The 11,114-nt window shown below is 36.1% G+C and overlaps 2 non-coding genes across 2 annotated transcripts; both read left to right on the forward strand.

The window, feature by feature from the left end:
* The first annotated feature begins 9,808 nt into the window (after positions 1-9,808).
* Positions 9,809-9,882, forward strand: TRNAP-UGG (transfer RNA proline (anticodon UGG)). The gene has a single exon. It is a non-coding gene; the product is annotated as a tRNA-Pro (tRNA).
* Positions 9,883-10,021: 139 nt separating this feature from the next.
* On the forward strand, positions 10,022-10,095 carry TRNAW-CCA (transfer RNA tryptophan (anticodon CCA)). The gene has a single exon. It is a non-coding gene; the product is annotated as a tRNA-Trp (tRNA).
* Positions 10,096-11,114: the final 1,019 nt, after the last annotated feature.

An 11,114-nucleotide genomic window follows, 5' to 3' on the forward strand; every position in this document is an offset into this window, starting at 1 on the left:
ATGAATCAAAAAATATCTAAAAAAGACCTAAAGTTAATGATTTATCAATGGGTAATGTTGCTCCAATACCTAACCAAAGAGCTACTACAGTACCGATTAAAAAAACGGTCGTAGCTACTGGGCGGCGAAATGGATTTTGGAATTTATTGACATTCTCTAGAAAAGGTACTGTCAATAAGCCTGTTGGCACAGAAACCATTAAAAGAACGCCCAATAACTTATTGGGTACCGTACGGAGTATTTGAAACACGGGAAAGAAGTACCACTCGGGTAATATTTCCAGAGGAGTTGCAAACGGATCTGCCGGTTCACCAATCATTGATGGCTCGAGAACCGCTAAACCTACATTACATGCAATAGTACCTAGAATTACTACTGGAAAAATATATAAAAGATCGTTGGGCCATGCGGGTTCCCCGTAATAATTATGTCCCATCCCTTTAGCTAATTTAGCTCTTAATACAGGATCATTTAAGTCTGGTTTCTTTGTTATTGGGATAGGTGAACTCTTTAGGATCCATCCCCCAAAGGAACCGGACATGAGAATTTATCATCATCCGGCTCGAGCAAGAGTGAAAGAAATAAGACCGCGGAAGATCCTTAATAGAATTAAGGTTTATAATGACTCAATGACTCTAGGCAAGAAAAGCTTTATCAGATTCTCTTTTCCGAAGTTGCACCTACAACTACTCATTGAAAATAATCCTATTCTTATGGGTAAATGCTCAATATCCAAGTGGGCTTACAAATTTGATCATGATCAATTGCTTTGTGGATTGTCTCATGTCTCTTGATTAGTTGGTATTTATCCCCTCAATATCGCAAGTTTCTTACCTCCAAACAAAATATTTACTTGTTACTAATAAAAAATCAAAAAGTTTAGCCTACATTCTTCCTTAGATCCCTTCTTTTACTCCGATAGTATTGCGGATCACAATCGATGCAAAGAAAATGAATGCATTTCCATACTATAATAAAAAGGTAAGTGTAATAAATAGAGAACTGGATCATGTCACATGACTTATTCCATTTCTACTCTATGGGATCTTACGGAGCCTGTTCATGGATGACATGGTTGCGGTATGATCATAGAAGATATTCTCCTCAAGTGAACCAGCCTATCCTTCCTAGGTAGGGGACTTACATGTTGATTGGATGCGGAGACACCTTTGGTTGTGAATTCTAATGTGGCAGATCCAATTCTTTATCTGCATGGCCAAATCAATAATTCAAGTCACACACTCCCATAATCCGCCTTTTTTCTTTCGTAAAATTAACTTCAACTATTTGTATTGTATAAAAATACTTTGGAGTTGAAGAGAAGTATCCAAATGACATGTGTTATTTTACAATAACCCATGCTTGTAGCAATGAAATACCAAAACCTACCCGATATGATATATGATAATTATAATTCTCTATGATATGCCTTCCCTATAAAGGACCCGAAATACCTTGCTTACGTATCATTGGAAAGTGCATTAACATAAATACGGCAGTAAGCAGAGGCAGTACAAAGGTATGTAAACTATAAAAACGAGTCAAAGTGGATTGGCCCACACTAGCACTTCCGCGTAATAACTCCACTAAAGGCGATCCTATTACCGGAATGGCGTCAGGTACACCTGTCACAATTTTGACTGCCCAATAGCCAATTTGATCCCAAGGCAAAGAATAACCAGTTACACCAAATGATGCAGTCAAAACAGCCAAAACCACACCTGTGACCCAAGTTAATTCACGGGGTTTTTTAAATCCCCCTGTGAGATACACACGAAATACATGCAGGATCATCATTAAAACCATCATACTTGCTGACCATCGATGAACTGATCGGATTAACCAACCAAAGTTGGCCTCGGTCATTATGTATTGAACCGAGGAAAAAGCCTCTGTAACGGTTGGTCGGTAGTAAAAAGTCATAGCAAAACCGGTAGCGACTTGTACTAGAAAACAAGTAAGTGTAATTCCCCCTAAACAATAAAATATGTTGACATGGGGAGGAACATATTTACTAGTTATATCATCTGCAATTGCCTGAATCTCAAGACGTTCCTCAAACCAATCATATACTTTATTGAGATAGGTAACTAACCCGAGTCCCCCTCTAAGAGCCGTATATGAAAATTTCATCTCGTACGGCTCAAGCAGAAACACAAAAATTTTCAACGAATATTAGAAAAAAGGTTCAAAACTTCATCAGCCACTGAATTGGGTCGATTTGCCTTGAAGATATCAAATAAGAAAAATCCGGAATATCTTCTTTGTGATGATAATGCCAAAAAATCTCAAGTTGGCGCGTCTTTCTTTCTTCCTTTCCCTTATGTTGGTCATTAGAGGCTTCTTGACTTTTCTCTTCCCTATAAAGGATTTGTTTTTTTATGCGTAATATAGAAATTATCTTGTTGAGATCCTATGAATCAGTTCAATTAAAACCTTAGATTCATACTAGAGCCACGATGATTTAGTCTCAAGCTAAACAAAAGGCAAGGGTTCTTCGAATAAGAACCGCTTGATAATCATTTATTGAATCAGTGTAATGACTCGACAAAATCGAGAGAAAAAAAGTTGTCTTTTGGGCAAACAAAATTGGAAGGAAGAAAATTTCTTTTTTATTTTTATTTAAGAACTACTTGAATTTTTCAGTCTGGTTGCGAGGTCTTAATAGTGAGTATGAATCATAGTTCCATTTTTTTTTGATCCACTCTATCTATTTCGTGTTCCAGATACTAGAATAAATAATATCTGACGAATTAGAATCATCTTGATAGAGATAACAGGCCCTTTCTATGTATTATCAATAGGATCAATTCTAACAAGTCACACACTCATATTCCAGAGATACCGAAACAAAAAAATTCCGCGGTCGAACTACCATAATATCTAGAAATGTAGATCTTAAACTAGAAAGGCTTTTTTGGATGGAAAAACTCTGACTTCCTAGTTTTAGTTAGTAGAAACCTAATTGGTTAAAATTCCGTCCAGTAAAACGGAAGAATTATAAATTTCTAAAATGATAGATAGGAATATAGCGAATAAAGCCATTGCGATCCCCATAAAAGGAGTAGTCCCCCAACCCGGGGCGACTTTCCCATATTCCGAATTCAAGGGTTTCAGTAAACTACCTGCACCAGTTCGTTTTGGCCTAGGTTTAGAACTATCTTCAACGGTTTGTGTAGCCATAAATTCTATTTAATCATTGGTGTTGACTTTGTATACTATTCCGTTGTAGTTGTAAATACACGATCTTTTCGTAGATCCATTGTAATCTTGAAATTCTATAAAAATGGAAACAGCAACTTTAGTCGCCATCTCCATATCTGGTTTACTTGTAAGCTTTACTGGGTATGCCTTATATACCGCGTTTGGGCAACCCTCTCAACAATTAAGAGATCCATTCGAAGAACACGGAGACTAATTTAAGTAAGAAGTCTCCCAGATAGGGGGACTTCTTACTTAAATGAAATTATTTTATTCTTTTAGTTGGAGTTGGTGGAACCTTAGGTGGTTCTCGGAAGAAGATAGCGAAAAAAATTATCCCTAAAGTCGAAACTAAAAGGAACGTATAAACCAATGCTTCCATAGATTCGATCCTGGTTTATTTACAATTATAACTTCCACACCTATTCATTTGTCATTTGGGAGAATTTCCCATATAAAGAAAGAAAAAGAGTCAAAGAAAGGATGGGAGATGTTTCCCATGTCAAATCAAAAAAGAGAGGTGAAAGATACTATAACAATGTGTATCAGACTGCCTGTTTCCTTGTAGTTGGATCTCCCACTTTTTGGAATGTTCCAAATTCCACTTGAGCATCCAAATCTGGATCAATACCAGCAAAAACATCTCGGAACAATGTTCTAGCGCCATGCCAAATGTGTCCGAAAAAGAAGAGCAAAGCAAAGGTAGCATGACCAAAAGTGAACCAACCCCTTGGACTGCTGCGAAAAACACCATCAGATTTCAAAGTAGCCCGGTCTAATTCAAAAATTTCCCCTAATTGAGAACGCCTCGCATATTTTTTTACAGTAGCAGGATCAGAATAACTTACTCCATTAAGTTCGCCACCATAGAACTCCACCGTTACACCTACTTGTTCAACACTATATTTGGATTCTGCTCTTCTAAAAGGAACGTCTGCTCTAACAATTCCCTCCTCATCTACCAAAACAACCGGAAATGTTTCAAAAAAAGTAGGCATACGGCGTACAAAAAGCTCACGTCCTTCTTTATCTCTAAAGACGGGATGTCCTAACCATCCAACAGCTATTCCATCCCCATTGTCCATTGAGCCTGCTCTGAATAATCCCCCTTTTGCCGGATTATTACCAATATAATCATAAAAGGCTAATTTTTCGGGAATTTTAGACCAAGCTTCTGATAAACTAAGATTTTCGGCTAAACCATTGCTAACTCTTCGATATATTTCTTGCTGAAAGTATCCCTGATCCCACTGATAACGAGTAGGCCCAAATAATTCGATTGGGGTCGTTGCTGACCCATACCACATAGTTCCAGCAACTACGAAAGCTGCAAAAAAAACAGCAGCGATACTACTGGAAAGTACAGTTTCAATATTGCCCATACGTAATCCTTTATATAGACGTTGAGGCGGACGGACACTAAGATGGAATAAGCCCGCTAATATACCCAATGTACCCGCAGCAATATGATGAGAAGCTATTCCCCCCGGAACAAAAGGATCAAAACCTTCTGCACCCCACGCTGGATTTACAGCTTGTACTTTTCCAGTTAGTCCATAAGGATCGGATACCCATATCCCAGGACCATACAAACCCGTTACATGAAATGCCCCAAAGCCAAAGCAAGCCACCCCTGCAAGAAATAAATGAATTCCAAAGATCTTGGGCAAATCCAAAGAGGGTTTTCCCGTCCGCTCATCAGAGAATATTTCTAGGTCCCAATATACCCAATGCCAGATCGCTGCCAAGAAACACAAGCCAGAAAACACAATATGCGTACCTGCCACACCTTCATAACTCCAAATACCCGGATTTGTTACAGTTCCTCCTGAAATACTCCAACCACCCCACGAATCCGTTATTCCTAAACGAGTCATGAAGGGAATTACGAACATACCTTGTCTCCACATTGGATCCAGAACAGGATCAGAGGGATCAAAAACTGCTAATTCGTATAAAGCCATTGAGCCAGCCCAACCAGAAACTAGAGCTGTGTGCATTATATGCACCGCAAGCAATCGACCCGGATCATTCAATACGACAGTATGAACACGATACCAAGGCAAACCCATGGAAATACCCCTTTAGCAAAGAAAAATAGACACGATGTCGCTTTATTTTATCGCATTGAAAAAGACTATCCATATCCTATGTACCTAACCCTTCTAGGGGATTCTGTGTCAGAAAGCGCGAATATTTATTTCATTCCATTAAAAATAAGAAGCCAATTCTGTTCATAAGAAGAAAGAGAAGCAGATCTATTCTATACTCGATAAGTGCCAATATGCAATGGGTAACTTGGCCAATTTGGAAAAAACGAAGAATAGATCGCTACCCCTCTTTGTTTAGCATTCGAATCACCCATTCCTTTTTCTTTATTCAATCTGTCTTACATTCCTTATATGTATAACCTTTCAATCTACGTATTAATAGAATCTATAGTATTCATATAGAATAAGAATAAAAATTAAGACAATAAACTGCGGATTCTTTCTTTCTGTTCCATTCTTACGTTTCCATATTAAAGTGTGGTTTTCTTACTTAAATTTAATAATATTAATCTAATATGCCCATTGGTGTTCCAAAAGTACCTTACCGGATTCCTGGAGATGAAGAAGCGACTTGGGTTGACTTATACAATGTTATGTATCGAGAAAGGACACTTTTTTTAGGTCAAGAGATTCGTTGCGAGATCACGAATCATATTACAGGTCTCATGGTATATCTGAGTATAGAAGATGGAATTAGTGATATTTTTTTGTTTATAAACTCCCCAGGCGGGTGGCTAATCTCAGGAATGGCTATTTTTGATACGATGCAAACGGTGACACCAGATATATATACAATATGCCTCGGAATAGCCGCCTCCATGGCGTCCTTCATTCTGCTTGGAGGAGAACCCACCAAGCGTATAGCATTCCCTCACGCGAGGATTATGCTTCACCAACCTGCTAGTGCTTATTATCGGGCAAGGACACCAGAATTTTTACTAGAAGTAGAAGAGTTACACAAAGTTCGCGAAATGATCACAAGGGTTTATGCAGTAAGAACAGGCAAGCCTTTTTGGGTTGTATCCGAAGACATGGAAAGGGATGTTTTTATGTCAGCAGACGAAGCCAAAGCTTATGGACTTGTCGATATTGTAGGGGATGAAATGATTGACAAGCACTGCGATACTGATCCAGTGTGGTTTCCAGAAATGTTTAAGGATTGGTAGTGTCCGGATTTCTTGTAAAGTTATTTCACAGCTAAATTCGTGTTTTCCTCGATTTAATAGAAAATAGAAAGACTTCATGATGAGCAATCATCAGGTTAAGATGGATCTAAACCAATCCATTTTTTTCTATATACATACAACATGCCGACGGTTAAACAACTTATTAGAAACGCAAGACAGCCAATACGAAATGCTCGAAAAACGGCCGCGCTTAAAGGATGCCCTCAGCGTCGAGGAACATGTGCTAGGGTGTATGTGCGACTCGTTCAGATCATGACTTCAAACAAATATAAAAAAAATTGAAGTATCCATGATTAGTACCAATGAATAGGATATAGCTTCTCTATCCTAGATTTCTATGGTATATGGAATTTATGGTTTCCTTTGGTGCAAATCCAATTATCTAAATTGGAAATAAGAAGCAATTCTCCCATTGGTAGCAAATGGTTATCCATTAAGCGGAGGAAATAGTAATAAAAAGAAAAAGGCTTATGCTCCTTTATCTTAAAAGAACGGACTAACAGGGTCAGCTACTTAGCCAACTTTCATAATTAAATACCGTCACTGTATGGATAACTCTTATTGTGAAAAGAGCTATTTACTCTATAATGGATAGGTAGAGCCAAAGAATGTGGACTATACAAGTTCGCAATACCTTTTGATGAAAGAAAGGGCTCCGGTGTATAGAGAGGGCCTCACCGTTTAAAAGGGAACCATAGAAACGATGGAACCCACTATTTTTTTTAGTATTATTAGAATGAATTTGTTATTTCGTATAGAAATAACTGAACGGAGTGGAATAAAAAATCGTGGTTGGGAAGGTTACTATAGCAAAAGCCATTGGAATTAATATTTTATATATCGGAATAATTAGTTTTGTTATTAATGAGAAAAAGGGTGGCTAAAAGAAGAGAAATCATTAGTTATTCATTAAGGTTAATTTGATTCAATGACCAGAGTTCCGCGAGGATATATAGCCCGGAGACGACGAACAAAAATGCGTTCATTTGCCTCAAACTTTAGAGGGGCTCATTTAAGACTTAATCGAATGATTACCCAACAGGTAAAAAGAGCTTTTGTTTCCTCTCATCGAGATAGAGGTAGGCAAAAGAGGGATTTTCGTCGTTTGTGGATCACTCGGATAAACGCAGCAACGCGGGTATATAAAGTATTCGATAGTTATAGTAAATTAATACACAACCTGTACAAGAAGAAATTGATTCTTAATCGTAAAATGCTTGCACAAGTAGCTGTATCAAATCCAAATAATCTTTACACGATTTCCAATAAAATAAAGATCATCAATTAAAGGTATAAATAAAGTAATATACTGGAATAATAAAAGATGAATTCCCGGAGTTCCCTCTCCGGGAAGATACAATAAATTAAGATTAAGTGGTAGGAATCAACGAGCTGGATTACTTTCTTTATAATATATATAGGTCTGGCCCTTTCGAATTCGAATAAAACATCAACAATCGGAACTTAAGTTCCGGTTGTTGTTTCTTAAATTTTGGTTGTTGTTTCTTAAGTTTCGATTGGAATTGTACTTTTGCGTTAATTGAGGAATATGTCTATTTTTTCTGGGTCTAGAACCTGTAATTATTGAAATTGACTGGGCTTGAAATTGCTTTTCGTTCTCATAGTTACGAAACGGTAAGAAAGATAAAATACGAGCCTGTTTTATAGCAAGAGTAATTAATCGTTGTTGTTTCAAGGTTAATCTATTTATTCGTCTCGATAATATTTTTCCTTGTTCACTAATAAATCTATTAATTAAACTCATGTTTCTATAATCAATTCGATCTCCCGGGCCAATCCGGGGACGCCTACGAAAAGGTTGTTTAGATTTACGAAAAGGTTGCTTGAATTTACGAAAAGTTTGCTTGGATTTACGAAAGGGTTGCTTGGATTTATTAAAAGTTTGCTTGGATTTACTAAAGGGTTGCTTAGATTTAAGAAAAGGTTGTTTAGATGTATACATGATTTATTCCTTATTTAAAATTTGAAAATTTGAAAATTCACTTCTTTATTTTATTAATTTAGGATCCAGAAGAAGTAGTTTTTCTTTGATCCATATCTTATTTGATTCATATTATAGTATATGAATACCCTCTATACATATGAAATAATATCTACCGGAAATCAGATGAGTTGATTTGTATTTTGTATTCTATACTATGTTTTCTTTATATATTAAATATGAAGTTCTTACTCTTTCTGTTGTTTGGAAAGATCGAACACACGATGTTCCTATTTCTTTATTTCGTGATGAGTCGTATGCTTGCGACAATAACGACAAAATTTTTTGAATTCTAATTGTCCGGGTGTATTGTGGCGATTCTTTTGAGTACTATATCTAGAAATCCCCGTCGATTCCTCATTGGCACCTTTTCGAACACAACTGATGCATTCCAAAATAACTCTGATTCTAACATCTTTTCCCTTGGCCATGAACCTCCTTTTCTTTTTGGATTGACTTAACTTAATTCTTCTACTTATTCTTTTATTCTTCTATTTTGAATCCGAAGAAGAAGAATAAAATTCATTAGAATAATTTTTTTTTATTCTTAAATTAAGTAATAAAAAATAGAGAAATAATTAAAGAATACAATCCTTGTCGAATTAGCAAAGATTTTGGTTCGAAATCCTTTCATTTAATTAGCCAGCCCCACCTTTTCTATGCTCTGATTTCTGAGGCCTTATTTAGCTTGGGTACCCCTTTAAATTGAATTTCTATTTTCAAAAATGGGGTTTACAAAATTTTTAATGACTCTGAGGTTCAACCCAATCCATCTTTTCTTTCTTTTTCCTTCCGATACTAAAAAAAGATTGAAAAGGATCAAATTTTGTCATATCACGAAGAAATCTATCCCTCCCATAGCAATAACTAGAATTAAAAAAAAGGGAATGACAAAGCATCTGGGAATAAACGATTAATTTCTATCAATAAACCTGCTAAAGCACCAAACCATAGAGTACTTAGCACGGGTGCTACAGAGAGATATGTTTTTATATCCCGCATTGAAAATCCTCCTTCCTTGTTGGAATACATATATGATCATAAACTCTTGCCCAAGATTGTTATGCTATATATAAAATGAACCATATCGACGAAATTTTCCTATCCCTAAAAAAGAAAAAGATGACCCCTTCTTCCTATATATTAGCAAGGAAAAGTAATCCTTCTTTTATAGGCGAAATTATATTGGATTTTATATGTATATAATTCCTTAATTATATGAGACCAAAAAGAAGAAATGACACGAGGGTTCTATATATAGATAGAGAAAGAAAGAAGAAGAAAATAGAAAGAAGAAGAAAATTATGATGTGGAAAAGAAGACAGGAATTGTGTACAATGGCATTGTACAACAATTTAATTTGGAAAAGGGATGTAGCGCAGCTTGGTAGCGCGTTTGTTTTGGGTACAAAATGTCACAGGTTCAAATCCTGTCATCCCTACCTATTACTTCTTTCTTCTTTATAGGCAGTAGCGACGAGATCAATTAAAGTAAAGTGGGTATAACTTGAATTTGTGGAGACTATACGTACGTGAGATACATTAGGAATAGAAAAAGATTTTCTTTTTGAATGAATGAAAGCGCTCTTAGTTCAGTTCGGTAGAACGCGGGTCTCCAAAACCCGATGTCGTAGGTTCAAATCCTACAGAGCGTGATTCCATCTATTTTATGTCGAAGCAGAGTAAAATAACTTAACAAAATTGAATTGTAACTCCAATTTCAATTTGACCTCCTCTCTGGTCTGGAGGAGGTCAATCAAAAAAAAATGACTCAATCAAAGATCCAACTGATCCCCACGCCTGTATTGCAAATACGCAGTCACGAATAATCCCGCTAAAGTAATAGGAATTAGGCCTAAGACGATTCCAAATAGAAAAACTTCAATCATTTCGATTTGTTCGAGGGGATAAAAAAAGAGGTACGATCTATCCCTAAATAGTACTCTAAATTATCCACGAATCTCAATGACCAAGAAAAGAATTCCTAATTAGTCTGGAAAAGAGTCGTAGAATGCCAGGAATCCCAAAGAAAGATTTTTCTTTTCTGAATTATAATTATTCAGTCAATTCAAATAAGGCGTATCTTGTTCAAGCCAATAAATAGAGCTGGGGTTATAGTTAAAGCAGCCAGTAGAAAACCAAAATAACTAGTTAAAGTAAGCATGAAAGAGTTAAATTCCATTTATTTTTTTTTACTACACTACATATGTTGGTAAAGCATTTACCTAAGTTATGGAAAATTCAGAATTCATCAGTTATTTTAGATAATACTAAAAAACAAGGTAGAGTAAGATACAGAAGTGTAAAAGAAAGTGGATTCATCAGATGATACATGAGTCCCTAATTCCGAATCAAGAGATTTGTTGTGGAATTTGTCAATTGAGTAAAGTAATAATATTAAGAACTAGATCATCTAACCCCATTGAATTTCATTTTTTCATTCAATTTTCAGGGAAATTTTTGAATAAGAGATAAATAAACAATTGAATTTGAAAAAAAAACTTCTTTCTATTTTGGATAATTTCTTTTTCAATAGGACCCTCGTTTTGGAGTGAACGATCGAATATTCCCCTATTCCTTCTTATTTTAACTGATTGTATTCCATATGGAATAAGAGGAGAACAAAAGCATTCCACGACCTGCCAAGGGGCTGTTAAAAAAAAAAAGAAAGCTC

The sequence above is a fragment of the Aegilops tauschii genome, unplaced genomic scaffold (genome assembly GCF_002575655.3).
Source record: "Aegilops tauschii subsp. strangulata cultivar AL8/78 unplaced genomic scaffold, Aet v6.0 ptg000964l_obj, whole genome shotgun sequence".
In the NCBI taxonomy this organism is placed as follows: Eukaryota; Viridiplantae; Streptophyta; class Magnoliopsida; order Poales; family Poaceae; genus Aegilops; species Aegilops tauschii.